The sequence below is a fragment of the Myxine glutinosa genome, chromosome 7, assembly GCF_964187855.1.
Source record: "Myxine glutinosa chromosome 7, kmMyxGlut1.1, whole genome shotgun sequence".
Lineage (NCBI taxonomy): Eukaryota > Metazoa > Chordata > Myxini > Myxiniformes > Myxinidae > Myxine > Myxine glutinosa.
In genome coordinates this window covers 86,443,584-86,461,045 of record NC_136267.1, presented here as the reverse complement: position 1 = coordinate 86,461,045, position 17,462 = coordinate 86,443,584, and the positions used below count along the sequence as shown (strand labels likewise).

Here is a 17,462-nt window from a genome sequence, read left to right as displayed (position 1 = left end):
GGGAGAGTGTGCGCAAGGGGATGCGCGAGAAAGGTGTGTAACGGACAGGTGCATGGGGAAAGAGTGCGCTGTCAAGAGTAAGGGAGAATGCACGCCTGTGATGAGTGTTACAGAGGATGTAACGGGAGAGTGTGCGCAAGAGGGTGCGCGAGAAAGGTGTGTAACGGACAGGTGCATGGGGAAAGAGTGCGCTGTCAAGAGTAAGGGAGAATGCACGCCGGTGGTGAGTGTTACAGAGGGTGTAACGGGAGAGTGTGCGCAAGAGTGTGCGCGAGAAAGTTGTGTAACGGACGGGTGCATGAGGAAAGAGTGCGCTGTCGAGAGTAAGGGTGAGTGCGCTGTCCAGAGTGGAGGTGAGAGTAGTAAGAGTGACACGGAGCGTGAGTTGGTTGTGACAGGTGAGAGAGGATGTACACCTGGAATGGAAGGATGCACACCTGGAATGGTAGAGCGAGTGTGGGAATGCACACTTGAGTTGGTAGTGAGGCACATGGTTGGGTGTGCGAGTGAGAGCACACCTGTGATTGTCACAGAGGAGGTGACCGAGGAGGGGGCGCGAAGAGGTGTGTTGGTGAGGTGTGCGAATGACGAGTGTGTGCCAAGGTGTTCGGTGGTCAGGTGTGTGACCAAGTCTGTGAGCGAAAGAACGAGTGCAATAACGAAGCACGCGGGGTGTACGGGCGGCGTTGGAGCATCGAGCTCAGTGAGGGTGAAAGGGGTAGCGTATGCGTGTAAGCATGCAGGTGAGGCATCGACGGTAACCGGGTTAGCGGTTAGAACGACATTTAGCCGAATTGGGCCCTCGGTGCGAGTCGGGCAGCTTCGCGTGCCGCGAGGACCAGCGGGGATCCGAACCACGGCGGGTTCGAAAGGACCGCCGTACGTGATCCACGCTGGGCCGCGTTTGGAATGGCCGCGTCCGTGCTCCACTAGGCGGAGCGGGCAGCCCGATAGGAAGGGTCGTCATGGCGACCCCTTTTTGTTGAGGCGTTCCGGCAGGTCGAGATCGGGCCATGGGATGGCTCCGTGCCAAGGTGGTGCATGGGATCTCGGCCCAGGTAAGCGTCCTTCCCTGCACCGAGTGCCGGACGCATCCAGCCGCCGGCACCAAACAACCCGCATTCATTGCTCGGCTTTACGAAGCCGGGCTGTGGAAGTGAATTGGCGCACCGAGAGGCAGTAGTGAGTGGACTGTGATGATGGTAATAGTGATAGTGGTTTTGATCCGAAATTTAGAAAAGTGAATAGAATTGGCAGTAATTGGAAAATTTTTGATTTGTGGAAATTGGACGAGCAAAATTTATAGTAAGAGATGCCCCATGTGATGGGATGGCCAATCCACCATCCCTCACAGCGGGGGCAAAGGAGCACTAGTTTATGGGGTTTATGGCAGTGAAAACTAGCTCAGGAGGGTTTCGATAATGTGTAGGGATCTAGAGAGATGACCTTAGGTAACGTTAAGATTAGTTAGTGACCGATACCTGTAGTGGGGACGCAGGTAGGTTAGTGTGGATGATAATGACGTGGTATGTGCTTAGTTTAAAGGGAAGATGGGGAGCACTAAGTTAGCAGGGCAACAGGTAGTTTAGATGATGCCGTGTGAGTGTTGGAGGTGAATTCAGAAGTGTATTGTGAAAAGTGTGTGAAGAACAGGTGTGATTGCATGGGTGTGCAACTGAACAGGTGTATGGAGCAGTGTTTGAGTGAGAGAAGGTGATTGTGCGTTGTGTTGACCAAATGGTCCAGGAGAGGAGGAGGGTGCAGGTGGCACCAGGTGTGAGTGCACAGGTGTGCAACTACAGGTGAATGGAGAATGGTTGTGTGGAATAAATGGTCTGGAATATATGGAGTATTGGAATGGATGGTCGTGGAGTGAGTATGGTGGAAACAATGGAGTGGAGTGGATGGTGCGAAGGTGTGAATGGGGGAAGGATGGACCCCCATCATGAATACCCGGGGCGGGTAGTGTAAGTGTTAGGTAGAGGGTATAGGTAAATTGTGGTTGGATATTGGCATCAGTGGTGCGGGTGGAAGAATGGTATTTGGATGGGTGCATTAGTGTTGTGGAAATGGCTGGGCGTGTAGCCTGTTAGTGTGTGTAGTTGGTTTGGGCACTCCACCACTGTGAGGATGTCGGCCAGGTGAGGCCGCAGGTGGGCTCTGGGAGCCGGTAGTTGTTGTGGATGGGGCCCGAGGATCCGGAGGATGGACCCGGGTAGCCCAGTGCCAAAGGGCACCGAGTGGGGTGACAGAGCCAGGAGGGGCCTTCCCCAGTTAGTTAGGTTAGGGTGAGGAGCTAGGTAAGCTCGGGTGGCAACTGCAGTGGTGGAGGTGTGCAGGTGGGTAGACCTGCTGGGAGAGCTACACGTCTCAGCCCAGAAATTGTGCAAGGGCACCGGGAGATGAATTGGGGGAGTGAGACCCCAAATTGAGAAGCACCACAGTTTGGTCAATGGGAATTGGTTTTTTAGAACCCATAGTGTAAGTTGGCCAATGGATTGGCAGGGAAAGACCCCGGGTAGTGTAAAGTGTGTTAATGTCATTTAGAAAGTAGTTAGGATGAAAATCTCCTTGCACCATCTGCATCCACTCACCTGAGGTGACAGGTACTCCACACCATGCCAGGTTGTTTTTATTATTTTTATTGATGCAAATGTTTGGAATGTGAGACGCATCATGACGTGGGTGTGACATTGTGCTTTGTTGTTCCATCTCTTCCTCCTTATGAGGATTGATGACGAATTGGGTGATGGCAAATTTTGGTTAGAGGGTTTGTGGTGACGAATTTGGTATAGAAGAAATATGGGGAAGACGTGACGATAGCGACGGATTGGTAAATGTGTAGATTTTTGTAGATATGGGGTAAGGGCAAGGGTAGTGTAGGTGACAGGGGGGGTGACGTACGGTAGGGACGTGTTTTCTCACTTCGCTCTCCGTACACATTTCGCCTTGCATTGCCTTTGTTGATGTGTACCCTTGTGACCTTACCCCTCGCTCATCTGTCTTCCCCCCTTTTGTCTCCCACATGACCTGAGCGCCACTGGGCGCCGAGGGGGCGTGCGTGAGTCGGCCATTGTGCGCCCGGAACTCCCAGAACCAGCTGTCTGCATCGATGCACCACATTATGGACCACATGTCTGTGGCCGAGCACCACTTATGGACCCCATGGGTTGGGGCATGGCCCCTCTGCTGGAACCGGCCATGAAGGCCCGAAATCTTGCTGGCGGACCTTGGCCACAGGGCACCGATGCCCCACAGGTGAACCACACTAGTCGGCCCTGTGGGCCATAAATAAAATAAATAAAAATGGACACGTTGGGTGCATTTCATTTTCAGTTCAAATAGGCCGCCAGTAAGAAAATGAAGGAAAAGACAAGAACTGGAAGAAATAATAATAGCCAGCAGAGGGAGCCGAAGAGCAAGAGACCGCCTGCAGGGTTAGGGGTTGTCGATTTATTTTATTCATTGAACAGTGATGACTGTGCACCGATTGGTGCTTGAGGGTGTATTGGTGCGTTTTTGGGTGCTTTCATGGTGCATTGATGCAGAACAGACTGTCTCCCCCCCAGAAAGAACAATCACAGGTCCTGGGTTAGTTTGGTAAATAAAGTAGCGTCAATTGTAAATAATGCTCCCCACCGTCAGTGTGTAGTTTGAAGACCATTCCGCAATTCGGTTAACTGTGGGCGTGAGTCTGTTAGGCAGGGTGCAATGGAGCAGCGGGACATATTTATCTATGTTTTAAAACTGTCGCACTCAGGGTCAGGTTAAAAGTAGAGGGAACTACACCTACGTGTCACACTAAATTAAAGTTATAGGCCCGGGACGTGCCTAAGAGGAGGAGGGTGCAGTGTTGCGGATATGAGGATTGCATTTTTTTTTGATTGTGTGTATTGTATTGTGGTAAATTGTTGTGTAACATTGGTTGGATATGGCCCCTCCTGCCTCCAGAGTTGTGTAAAGGTAAAAAGGGCGTCCCGGTAGTTAATTCCATGAAACACCACATTGCAGGACACTATAAGACCCTTGTTCAGTAGCTTATATCTTTATTATGTGTTTTAGAGTAAGGCCTTGTCTTCCAGTAACATGACACTCCATTGCACCAAGTAAAAGAGATAGATTCCCTTCATCCCCATTCCCAAAAACCTCCATTTCCCCTTTCGTAATGGCCAAGCCTCAATTTGGCAATTACATCCCCTCCAAAGCCGCCATTGACCACGAGGCAGGGTTGGGGAAGAAAGGCGGGTCTCCACCTCATCATAGAGGGGAGGAGTAAGTCGGCCCCGCTCATCCAACCCAGAACGAGGGGTTTGGCTTGAGAGGGCGGAGAGAGAATGCTTGGGGGAGGTTCACAAAGGGTGAAGGGCGGGGCCTATATAACCCGCCGCGGGACGCTCCCCAAGCAGACAAGCAGATGAGTCCAAGAGATGAGCTGAAAGGCTGAGCTGAGCTGCGTGGTGAGGTGGAAAGGAAAGAGCTGGGTCGTCAGAGCAGGGCTGAGTTGTGAGGTCCAAAAGCAGAAGATCATCCAGGGAAGCACAAAGCCTGCTATTCGTCACCTTGCTCGCCAGCAGCAGCGTCTACAGCAGCAACAAGACTCGACAGCCGTTTGGGGCCTGGACGGCAGTTTGGAGCAGGGCCGCAAAGGGACGGCGGCTGCCGAACGCGCCGATTCGTGCTGCCGAACAAATTGGACTTTCCTCTCCTTCCAGCCAATTCCTATCATCATTCCCCGTGTGAGTCGTCTTTGTTTGTTCTGTCCTGGGTAGGTAATTAAGTCTGTATAAGCTAGTAATTTGCACTGTGTTACCTGTTTTTTTCATGTCCGCTGTAAATACCCGTGACTGCTCTTTTTGCTTATGTGTGTGTAAATAATAATAAACCCTGTTACTCTTCTGTATGTCTTCTTCTTCTTCCTCTTTGCATTCGTCGTCTTAGTCTTTTCCATATTGAGTAGCTGTGGCGCGATACGGCTAACGTCTGGGTGAATCGGGTTTAGTCGGGAAAAAACTGTTCAGCCGTGGCGCCTCCGCTCGGCAAACAACATCCTTAACCGCGGACCGTAACAATATTATTATTATTTTGCTATGTATGTTACGAACGAATGGAAATGTTATTTGTAATTGTATTCCCATCCCATCCATGGTTTCTCTGGTCTGTGTTTAAGATAAGTTGTTTCACACTGACTGTAGTAAGTTGAATCAATGAGCAACTTGCTAATTATTCTGTTGATGGTGCTTACTTGCTTACTTGCTTACTGGATTTTGGACTTTGCAGGTGTTCGGAAATTCCAGTGAATAGCCTCGATTAGCTTGCCGTGTGCCGTGCGTCATTGGTCGCGCCTTACTTTGGAGTTACTGATTAATTGAAAAGTAAGTTGGAAATGTTTGTGGATATGCAGGGCGGGTTCAGTGTTTGTTATATTAAAGTCAAAAGTGGATGATGATTATAAAATATGATTGAATTACTCAGAAAATTAGGTGGAGGTGATATAACTCCTTTGGTTGCAATTCAAAACTAACAATTCGCAGTTTTCTATGTAATATTATAATGGGATTTGAGGTGACATAGAGTTGAGTAGATAATAAATCCCGTCATTGTAACTATAAGTTATGTTTTCTTAGTTAAAATTTCTCAGATTTCAGAGGGGTACTGATTATATTTAAGCATGTTCATTTTTTAATTTTTGTCATATAATTATTTGCCCAAACTCAATTAAGATCAGTTTGTTACTTTTTTTTTTTTTTTTCAGTATGTCGAGCAAAAAAAGAAAGTGGTCGGAGGATTACGTGCGGTACGGGTTCACGTGTTTGACGGAATGGGACGGAAGTCAGCGTCCTCAATGCATGCTTTGCAATGTCAAGTTGAGCAACTCCAGCCTAGCACCAGCAAAACTACGGGACCACTTCAAAAAACTGCACGGCGAGGGGCAGCACAAAGACGCAACGCTGGATGAATTCAAATTGAAGATAGTCCGATTTGACGCAAGTGCTACCTTGCCCACTCTCGGCTTCATTCCAATTGACAAACTGATCCTCACCGCGTCGTATGAAGTTGCGTACCTGATCACAAAGCAGGGCAAACCGCACACCGTTGGCAAGACACTCATCAAACCGGCCGCGTTGAAGATGGCCAACATCATGCTGGGAAAAGCTGCTGAAAACAAGTTGTCTCTCGTTCCACTCTCAAATGACACCATCAGATGCAGAATCGATGACATGAGCGACGACATCCTCGCCCAGGTAGTTGCAGATTTAGTCGCGAGCCCGACGAAATTCAGCCTTCAACTCGACGAGACCACCGACGTTTCGAATTTGAGCCAGCTCATCTTATTTGTGCGTTACGTCAAAGGAGATGAGATCAAGGAAGACTTTCTGTTCTGCAAGCCTCTCACAACAACGACGAAGGCAACTGACGTGAAGAAGCTTGTGGACGACTTCTTCAGAAGCAACGGCCTCTCGTGGAACATGGTGTCTGCAGTTTTCTCAGACGGAGCTCCAGCCATGCTGGGATGCAACTCCGGTTTTGGAGCACTGGTGAAGGCCAATGCACCACACATCATCGTCACGCACTGCGTCCTGCACAGACACGCGCTGGCATCAAAAACCCTGCCTCCAAAACGGGCCAATGTTCTGAAAATCGTCGTTGAAACTGTGAATTACGTGCGAAGCCGTGCTCTGAATCATCGCATCTTCAAAGAGCTATGCAATGAAATCGGCTCTGAATTCGAAGTCCTTCTCTACCACTCTAACATTCGATGGTTATCATGAGGGAAGGTAGTGAGCCGCGTTTTTGCCTTGCATGTAGAATTAGCCCAGTTTTTGCGAGAGCACCAGCATTGCCATGCAACGCACTTCCAAGAGTCAGAGTTCATCCTCACCTTGGCGTACTTGGCTGACATCTTCGACGCACTCAATCATCTCAATTGCCAGATGCAGGGCGGTGGAGTGAATGTCATCAAATCTGAAGAAAAGCTGAGTGCTTTCCGAAAGAAGTTACCGTTGTGGAGGCGGCGAACAGAGAACGACAACTTCGCGAACTTTTCGCTTCTGGACGAGTGTGTGAGCGGGATCGAAGATGAGTCTGAAGTTGGAGGCACTGCTGTACCGGGGGAGCTGAAGCAAGCGATTGCCATGCACTTGGATGAGCTTGGAAAGTCATTCGACGGCTACTTCCCCGACCAAGAGCAATACCCAGCCTGGGTGCAGCAGCCGTTTACTTTCGACGTTGCAACGGCAGATGTCAACGACCAATACCTCGACGACCTCATCGAACTTCAGCAGAGCCATGCTCAACAACAACTCTTCGGCACAACAATGCTCTCAACGTTTTGGTGCCACCAAATGGAAGGGTATCCTCACATTGCTAAAATTGCCCTTGAGATCCTCACGCCGTTCGTTACGACGTATCTCTGCGAGCATGCGTTTTCGAAACTGGTGGCCATTAAAACAAAGAAAAGGAGCAGGCTTGCATGCGAAAATGATTTGAGGGTGGCCCTTGCCAAAACAAAACCACGCATTTCCCAGATCGCCTCCCGAAAAGAAGAACAGAAAACGCATTAAGATGCAATTCTTCTTAATTTTTTGGTCAAATTTGAGTGGTTCCGCGAGTGTTCGGTGGATTTCGTTAGGGTTCGGCGCTTTTATTAAGGTTAAGAACCACTGTCCTATGGTATCCATGGAAATCTCTACGCATGGCTTGCGGACTTCCTCTCTGGTAATAGCCAACGTGTGGCCCTGAATGGATTTCTCTAATCTCCCCTTCCTGTTCAGGCTGGAGTTCCCCAAAGCAGTGTTCTGGGCCTTGTTATTTTTCTGATCTTCATCAATGATCTCTCTGACTCTCTGTAAAATCCTCTCTATCACTTTGCTGATGACTCCATTCTCTGCCGCTCCACACCTCATCCCTCAGAACGGCAGTCTGCAGTCTCCTCACTCCCTGCAGACATGGACAAAATCACAGTCTGGTCAAACAAGTGGAACATGTCTTTCAATCCTGACAAATGTCACACTCTTACTATGTCTCTCCAAAAAGACCACCCTCCTATCTACTTTCTGAACAACCCTCCTATCTACTTTCTGAACAATCCTCCCCAAGAAGTTCTGTCACTCAAGCTTTTGGGTCTCACTATCTGCCATGATCTTTCCTGGGAAAACCACATTTCCAAGCTGGCCTCCAAAGCCAGTCGCCGACTGGACATCCTCCATTGTGCGAAGTCCTTCCTTGGCACACCTGAGCTCCTCACCACATACAAGGCTTTCATCTGCAGCTCAATGGAATACTGTTCTCCCCTCTGGGCTGGTGATCCTGCCTCACACCTAGCTCGGCTTCACGCTGTTGAAACCAAAGCTTTCAGAATCATTGGAATCTCCTGCGATGAAGTTAATGCCGAGGGCCTTTAACTCACTCACCCCACACCCCAGGCAGGTTGGTGGTCTTTCTGTCTTCTACCGACTCCTCTCCGGCCTAGCTCCCCCAGCTCTGTCTGTGTTCTGTCCCCCAAATATTCCTACACGTCGCACAAGATCGGCCTGCAACCCTCTTATGGTTAAACTGCCAAAATCAAGACTCTCTATTCACCTTCACTCTTTCATTACACTTTTCTCCCGCCTCTGGATCAAACTCCCTCAGTCTCTTCAATCCCACTCCTCCCTCCAGGTCTTGAAAACAGCTGTTCACCAACATCGCTTATCCCCATCGTATCGCTTATCGCTTCCCCCATCCAAAACCTTGATCGTTTCTACCCCCGTTAATTCACCCCAGATCCACTTTTTTGAAATACCAACTTCTTTCCTGGAAGTCCTCGCAGTGTCCATGTGTTTTATACCTCTCCCACCCGCCTCCCCCCTCCTCCCTTCCCGTGCGTCCTCCCTTCCCATGTTGTACTTGTGTGCTTCCCTCTCTCTCCCCACCTTGTCTTCCGCTCCCTTTATCATGTTTTATGTGTCAGTTTGTCTTTTTGTGATTAATGTTAGGTCTTACACGAGCCTCGATCTTGTATACAAAAAAAAAAAAAAGTGTCGCCTGCCATGCGGACACATTGTCTCTGCCCTGCTCACCAACAGTTAGGAGGTTTGCAGTCAGGAATATTAAATTTAACCAAAGAAGCACACTGACCATATGATATGACGCTGACGGCATGTGCATAAATTACCCCAACACATCACCTCCAGACTTGGAGGCATTTGGACTCGACCTGTGCCTTGCTGCCTCATCAAGCTAGGGGGTTCGATTTTTATACGTTTGGTAGCCTAATGTAAAAAACCACGTTGGTGATGTTTCTGAATGCCCCAATATTCTTATCCCCACTTTTCGACCCCCGCTCCCCTTTCTAAATTTAAGTTGATGAACTGAAACTTTGATTTATCGTGGTGTGGATGCAGCGCGGGCTTAATGGGCGAAATGGTCTCCTCCTGCGTTGAAGTTCCTTTGGTTAAAATGCCTCAAGCAACCTGCTAATAATAATATCGGAACCACACGGCTATTGTATCGGAACCATCAGGTCATTCAGGTGAGAGGTGACTACCTTTGCGACGCGTGCGCTCGGTTCACGCGTAGGAAATCCCCCCAAGGCACAATGGACAGAAGATGATAAGGGGTGGAGTTACGCGATGGCGTCAACTCGTAACCGATGTGGTGACGTCAGGATGATGTTTTTATTGGCTGAGAGCGGAGTGACGTGCTCAAACATTCCACATTGTGAGCTCCGTCTCCGTTGTCCGCCGCACTGGTGGTGGTTTAGCGCGGTCTCTCCGGCCGCGTCCGCGACTCAGGCAGGTGAGGCAGTCGTTCCGCGGTGTTTTCCTGTGCACGGTAGTTGTTGTGGTAGTGCGTGTACCGTTTGTACGAATGTGTACACGCGGAGTGCGTGAACTCTCTGCGATCTGTTTAAATTCGTGAGATTAACCTTGTTTATGTTATGAACGATTCGTATGTTGCTTAATTGTCATTGTGCAAGTGCGGACGTTGTACTTCTGTTATCATTGTACGACCGGAAGTGGGTCTGCATGTCCTGTTACCCGGTGCATTACACACACCACACACACACACCATTTCCATAAAGCCCGTTGTTGCCGAAACAGTCCTAATGGTAAAGATTGCACACCGTGGTTTGCCATTCTCGCCCCAGCAGTCGTAGGTGCAGGAATTTGTAATTCGTGTCGGGTACCTGCGCACAATGGACTACTCTTTGCGGAAGATGCTGTGGGGTCTTTAAGGTCTTCAAACAAATGCAAGCAGGTGTAATGCTTCCTCCGAGACGGTGTACTCACTCAGGCCTTGAGATTACATGAATTTGGAGGGAGCGTCGTGACCGAAGGGAAAGGGGTGGGAGGCAAGTAGAGATTCAGACGACTTGGGGTTGGGGTTGGGGGTGGGGTTGGGGGGTTGGCCGGGGTTCCCCCACCCTCTGCCAAAAGCGATTATTATTTTTTGGCGGGAGGAACGATAACAAAATCATGCTGTCAGAGAGCATTTGGACAGACACAGGTATTTCCCTCATTCAAACATTTCCAATTTAATTTGTTTTTGACATCACTATCCGTGTTTTTTTTTGTTTTCTTTTTTCTTTGTACACACAGTCGAGGCTCGTCTAAGAGCTACTTTTAATTATGCGTTCAATTTGGGGACATAAGACATTAATGAGGCGCATTTATTTTGTGCACACTGTAATGGTCGCTGTAGCCAGCATATTAATCAATAAAAACCCTGTTCACTGATCCATCATTACCCAAACGCACAGCGGATGTTTACAGTCAGGTCAGGATCGGGGATCAAACCCAGACTTGACAACTCGATGGCCAGTTTGTTATTAGTGGTCTGTAAGCCTATTTATATTACCACTAGAAAAAGTAGCCGTCCCAAGTGACGGTAAAAGCTAACAAAAGTATCCTTCTCCTCCTCTCTCCCTCCCCTTCTCCAACTCCCCCCTCTCCTGTCTCCCACACTCCCCCTCACTTTCACTACCCTCTCCCTCCTCTTACATCCCGCTCCCTCCCCCACTCCCTTCTCCCCCATTCTCCTCCCTACATTTCCGTGTCCATCCTATTTAAACAGCTTTAATTTCCTTTTCAGTTTTTTTTTTTTCTTTCGTAATTCTGTTGTTATATATATATTTGATAACATGTACCATACCATACTCATTACAGATTTCTGAGCAATTGTTATACTGGGTGGTTTTCCATTTCCTTCCCAGCAGCAGTTTGGGTAGGAATTTATAATTTGTTCAGGATGCCGGTGATAGCTTGCCCACTCTTCGTGAAGGACACCGTGGGGATCTTTAACATTCACCAACTAATGTCAGAAGACGAGACACCAGTTTAACATCCATCGGAGGGAGGGCACACATTGATGGTTCACCCAGTCTGTGAAACACCGGGATGAGAGTTTTCTAGCTCGGTCGGGATTCACACCCAAGTTAGACAGCTTAGAGGAGACACTTGGTGGAGAGCATACCTCTGCCTGGTGAACAGTTTACGTTTTGTATCTCAGAGTAGACCAGAAAATCACAATACAGAATCACATTTAATCAAAATAAATCACAGGAATCACCACAGGTCCAGTCTTTCATACCCTGATCTACCCCTCGTTTTTGGCCATATCACTCAATGGTGAAGAATCACTTAAAAATTCTACTACCTGGATCCGGATCCGGATCTTCACCAAAATTGAATCGATTCTTCCTTGTCACACACACAACCTGTCCACCAAGTTTCGTCCAAATCCGTCCACAACTTTTTGAGATATCCTGCTATGTATAATTTTTGGCCCGATCTCCCAATGGTGAAGAACGACTTAAAACATTTTAGTAGCCGAATCTAGATCTTCACCAAAATCTAATCATTTCGTTCTTGTCACATACGCCACATCTCTGCCAAATTTCGTCAGAATCAGTCCACAACTTTTTGAGATATTTTGTTCACAGACAAACGGACAGACAAACAGACAGGGGTGAAAACATAACCTCCATCCACCTTTAGTGGCGGAGGTAATGATTACCTTTAATAGAGTGAAAAAATGAATTTTAGAGCCATTTTACCTCGCATCTCGTGGAGCCTATTATTTAATTTTTAAAAATCACTTTTTACTCCCGCTAGGGAGTAATGCATTCGATCGTGTGTGTGTGTGTGTGTGTGTGTGTGTGTGTGTGTGTGTGTGTGTGTGTGTGTGTGTGTGTGTGTGTGTGTGTGTGTGTGTGTGTGTGTGTGTGTGTGTGTGTGTGTGTGTGTGTGTGTGTGTGTGTGTGTGTTCGTGTGTTTGTGAACAAGATATCTGGAAAAGTTCTGAACGGATTTGGATGAAAGTTGGTGGGATGATTGCCCTTGGGATGAGGAAGAATTGATTAGTTTTTGGTGAAGCTCAGGATATTATTCCGGATCCAGGAATTTTTTGAAGGATTGTTTACCATTGGAAGATAGGGCTCATTTTTTTTTAACATTATCTTCTATATATTCTATATTTAACATTGTGATATGAAAATAATTTTCATATTTGTTGTAAATGAGTTTAAACTCGTGGTTATGTGTTAGAGTGGTGTATTTTGTTAGCAGCGTCATCTTCAAAGTTCTTTTCTTTTTTTTCCTAATAGACATATTCTGTCATTTTAAAACCACCAAAGTGTGTATTCGGTTTCCCCGTTTCATAAAATGTATCGTTTGATACGTATAATGCTTTAAAACTGTTTTTTTGTTTTATTTGTTTTTTAACCTCAAGAGATATCAACATTTACCTCAGCGAATGTCAATCGCGGTGTCAGTATTTGATGAACTTATAAAGACTTAGGTGAGTTATAAGTGTGACAAGCATGTGCACGGGATTCTTCCAAGAAGAATGAGTGGTCGCATTAGCTTGTATGACTTAAAATGAGCGAGTTTTGTTTTGACGTTTGGGCCAGTTTTACATGTTGTATCCCTAAGGAATGAAACGAACGTTTTTCCTGGCTTACAATTTTATTTGAAGTCACACATGCCTCAAAACACACTCACTTATATAGAATTGAACGCTGAATCCGAAAATGTAAGTGAAATGGCCTTGTTTTTTTTTTAACATTATCTTCTATATATTCGAAATATATATCTGTGCAGTGTCTGTCTTGTGTTGTCACTGAACTACTCCCTCACACTTTTGTGAAATCGTACTATTCCAACTTGACCCATGGCGGGAGTATGTGCTCTACTGAGTGGCGTTCTAGTTCCTAATTTGTTTTTCGATTTCACTCTAGATTTCGACATAATTATTTAGACCATGAGTTCCGATTGTGAAATATGTAATCAGATTTCGAATATGAGCTTTAAATAAGCCAATGCGATACATTATTCAATCTTGCCAGGAACCAATCACATTGCACCTAGCCTCACACCAGCCACTCAGCATAATCGTGAATGGCCAGCCATCTCTGTTAATATATATACTGTACATATATATATATATAATTATATATATATATATATATATATATATGTATATATATATATTGTAACGGTTTTGAGAAGTGTGTAACGAATTTGAGAAGTGTAACGGTTTTTGAGAAGTGTAACAATTTTGGAGGAAGTGTAACGAATGTAAAAAGTATGGTTTTGTTATGTGTAACACCCTGTTAATGTAAATAATGGTCGCAGCCGTCCTCCTAGTTAATTCCATGAAACTTACACGCAGGTCACGATATATCTTTTTAAATAGTGTATTTCCTTATTCTATGTAGGCTAAATATGTGTTCCCCACTAGATTGACTTTGCATTGTATCAAACAAAATAAGCGTAGGCCCTTGCAATTTCCCCAAACATCTCCGCTCTCCAAAGTTCCTTTCAAAAGGGGGGGCGAGTGGTGTTCAATCCCGCAAGCCGCCATTGCCCATGTGCTAACCTCGGAGAAGAAAGGCGTGTCTCCACCTCGTCATAGAGGGGAGGAGTGAGCCAGCCCTAACAGCCAATCGGCACCGCGGTGAGCGACCCGGTAGGCGTGCCCTCGGAGCCGGCGGCTTGATTCCGCCCCGAGTTATAAAAGCGACTGTAAGGGACTGCTTGAGATCAGATGACCTGGGAGATGAGCGAAGGGGCGACACCAAGAGGAGCGGTGAGATGCGAAACGCTCCAAGCCAAAGAGGAGAGGTACTCGGAAAGGAAACCAGCTTTGGAGAGACGCGCTGAAAGGAGGGAGATGGCTCCACCAGAAGGAGAGGAGCAGGTGTGCCCGAGCCAGCGCGTGACGTCTAAAGCATCGGCAGTGGATACGCGACGAAGGGTTTTCCCGCCAAAAACCGCGAGGAATTGAGAGCTGCTGCCTCCGACGCTCCTCCCTCTCCAGCAATCCACCTCAAGCCCTACCTGCCTGCAATATCCCCCGTGTAAGTGTGAACGTCGTCTGTCCTACTCGTTGTCTTGGGGTTAAGTAAAATGAATAGTGTAAGTTAACGATTCGCTGTGTGACTGCTTCTTCCATCCATTGCTTGTGTGTGTATAATAAATCTGTTCTTCCTCCGTACTCTGTCTTCTTCTCTTTTCATTCTCTTTCGGTCGCTTTAGAGGTTTCCCGATTGAATATCTGCGGTGCGATCTGGTCAACGTCGGGTGGAATCGGGTTCTAATCGGGGAGTAACTGTTCGGACGCGGTAATACCAACCGCTCAGTAAAATAACATCAAAACCGCGTCTGGTAACAAATGGTTGTCAGGAGTTGGATTCGGACCTGGGACTAAATTTGTTAGGCCCAAATTTTGGAACACCAATTGTGTTATTAAGTAACAATTGGTGTCGGGGAGTGAGATTCGAGGCCCGAACCAAATTTTTAAAACGTGAAGAAAAAATTTTTGGTCAAAATTACGAGCTGACGAAATTTGTTTTGTTTTAAAGCAAAACCCGAATTTTGAGATCGCGCCATGGACAATCAAGGCGATCGGATGTCGGTGGGAGAGATAGACGGGGTGGAATCGACCCAGGACCTCGGGGAAATGTATGTGGAGGAAAGGGAGGAGGAGAAAAATGGCAATGTGGTTGAGGGAGTATCAGGCGCGCAAAATGGCGCCTTTGCGCACGCGGTTACAGCGGCACCAAATCTAGCCGCGCCCGTGACCGTAGCAGCGCCGCTGGGGGATTCGGACCTTTTTATGATGATACAAATGAGGGCCCTTATGGAGAGGCTAGAAGCAAAAATGGATGCTCATGGTGAGCGAATGGAACAATGGGGAAACCAAATTGAAGCAACAACGAACGGAATGAGGGCCAATAGGGAGGAAAGGGAGCAGAGGGACAGAGACCGCAAGTTGGGCGAAAGGGTCCCAGGGGTGCACAAGGAAGTAACGCGGGTCGAGAAGCGCCGGTTGAGCGAAGCGGAGGAAAGCACGGGTACAATGACGGGGGTAGAAATCGCGACACGGGGTTTGGAAAAGCCGGCGACCGCTGAGGTAGAGGAGGGTGTTTTATTAAAGCCAGCGGTTGCCGAGGTTAATAAAGAAAAAGCAGTGCTGGGAATTAAAATTGAAGAGATGACGGAGGTAGCCCGGGAATTGCAGGGAGAAATGGATTATGTACAAAGTCCCTGCTCACATCACGATGCTGTGCTTAACCCGAATGGAAGTTTGCAGGTTCGCGTGGAGAAAAGGATCCCCCAGGTGAGTCGTGCTGTTGTGTATTGTGCGGGGAGATTTTGTAAGAGGATGTTTGGCGACAAAAGAATTTTCGCGCGCTTGGGATCGAGGAGGCATCCGGGCGTTGGTGAAGGGTCCCGTGTGAGTGGAAATGGCACGCGTGTGAGGAAAAAGTGTGCGTCGGCGAGTGGTCGTGTTATAAAGTGTGGGAGTGATACCGAGTGCGAGCGAGAATGCACGTCGGGGTATACAGAGTGTGACACGAATAGTGAGTTGGTGATGGCGCAGGTGCGAGAGGGCACATCGGAGCGCGAGTGTGAAACCGAGTGCGAGCGAGAATGCACGTCGGGGTGTACGGAGTGTGACACGAATAGTGAGTTGGTGATGGCGCAGGTGCGAGAGGGCACATCGGAGCGCGAGTGTGAAACCGAGTGCGAGCGAGAATGCACGTCGGGGTGTACGGAGTGTGACACGGAGAGTAAGGTGGTGGTGGAACGTGTGCGAGGAAGCACACCTGAGTTGGTCATGGCGCGAGTGTGGGAGAGCCCATCCGAGCGCGTTAGTGGGTGGATGCAAGAGTGCACGCCCATGGTGAGTGTTACGGAGGACGTAACGGAGGAGAGGTGTGGACCAAAGTGTGCGCAAGAGTGTGCGCGAGAGGTGTGGTGTGTAACAGGGAGAGCGTTGGTGGAATGTACGGACGGCGTTGGAACGCCGGGTTTTGTGAGGGTGAAAGGGGTAGCGTATGCTTGTGAGCATGCCGGTGAAGCATCGACGGTAACCGGGTTAGCGGTTAGGGCGACGGATAGCCGATGCGAGCACTCGGTGCGAGGGGTGCTTTGTTGGGTGCGAGGCCCGGCGCGGATCGATGCTGCGTCGCTTCTCTTCGAAGCGTCGTTGCCGATTCGGGCTTGGCCCCGCCCCGCACGGTCGAGTCCGGGCCTTGTGGGGCGAGGCGACCGGTCCGGTTCAAGGGCGAGTGGGAGGAAGCGGAACGGTGCCCCCTCGTGGGGACTGGGTTCCGACCGGGGGAGATTGAGCCATCGGGCCCGGGACCGCAAGGTGCCGCGCCGAGATGGTGCGTGGAACCTCGGTCCAACCAAACCACCTCCCTTGAACCGAAAGCCGGACGGATTCAACCTGCAGGCGACCAAACCACCTGAATTCATTGCTCGGCTTTACGAACCGAGTTTAATGATGTCACGGCGCACCGAGAGGATCTAATAAGTAGACGGGTGATGAGGATAGTGTTTTGGCCCCGAAATTAGAAAAAAAAGCAAAATTTGATGTTGGTACGGTGATTGGCAGATGAAATGACAAATTTTTGATTTGTTGGATTTGGACGAGCGAAATTGATAGTGGGATATGCCCCATGTGATGGGATGGCAAATCCACAATCCCTCACAGAGGTGGGGGCAAATGCGCAATAGTTTATGGGGTGGCTATGACAACCGAGCCAGGGAGGGCTTGGTTATATTGATAGGGATATAGCGAAGATGACATTAGGTAACGTTAAGGTTTAGATAGTGACTGATACCTGTAGTGGGGACGCAGGTAGTTTAGTGTGGTTGATAATGACGTGGGAGCGCAATAGTTTAAAGGGACGACTGGGAAGCGCAAGTTTCAGAAGGGAGTAGTTAGCTGAGATGATGCCGTGTGTGTGTGTGAGGATTGAACAGGTGTGATTGCACAGGTGTGCAACTGAACAGGTGAATGGAGGACAGGTGTATGGAATAAATGGTATGGAGTATTGGAATGGATGGTCGTGGAGTGAGAATGGTGGAAATTGTGGAGTGGAGTGGATGGTGCGAAGGTGTGAATGGGGGAAGAGTGGACCCCCATCACGGATACCCGGGGCGGGTAGAGTAAGTGTTAGGTAGAGG

General features: G+C 48.3%; 1 protein-coding gene across 5 annotated transcripts in view; it reads left to right on the top strand.

The window, feature by feature from the left end:
• Positions 1-9,658: 9,658 nt before the first annotated feature.
• The window catches only part of LOC137413004 (histone deacetylase 4), a 233,663-nt gene continuing 225,859 nt past the window's right edge, over positions 9,659-17,462 (top strand). For 3 of the 5 annotated variants that reach the window (XM_068098373.2, XM_078781955.1, XM_068098370.2), the window contains exon 1: positions 9,668-9,777. The gene's annotated coding sequence lies outside the window, so the exon portion shown is untranslated. Of the gene's footprint in view, positions 9,778-17,462 lie in introns of all 5 variants that reach the window. The other 2 variants (XM_068098374.2, XM_068098367.2) reach the window with 2 other exon arrangements.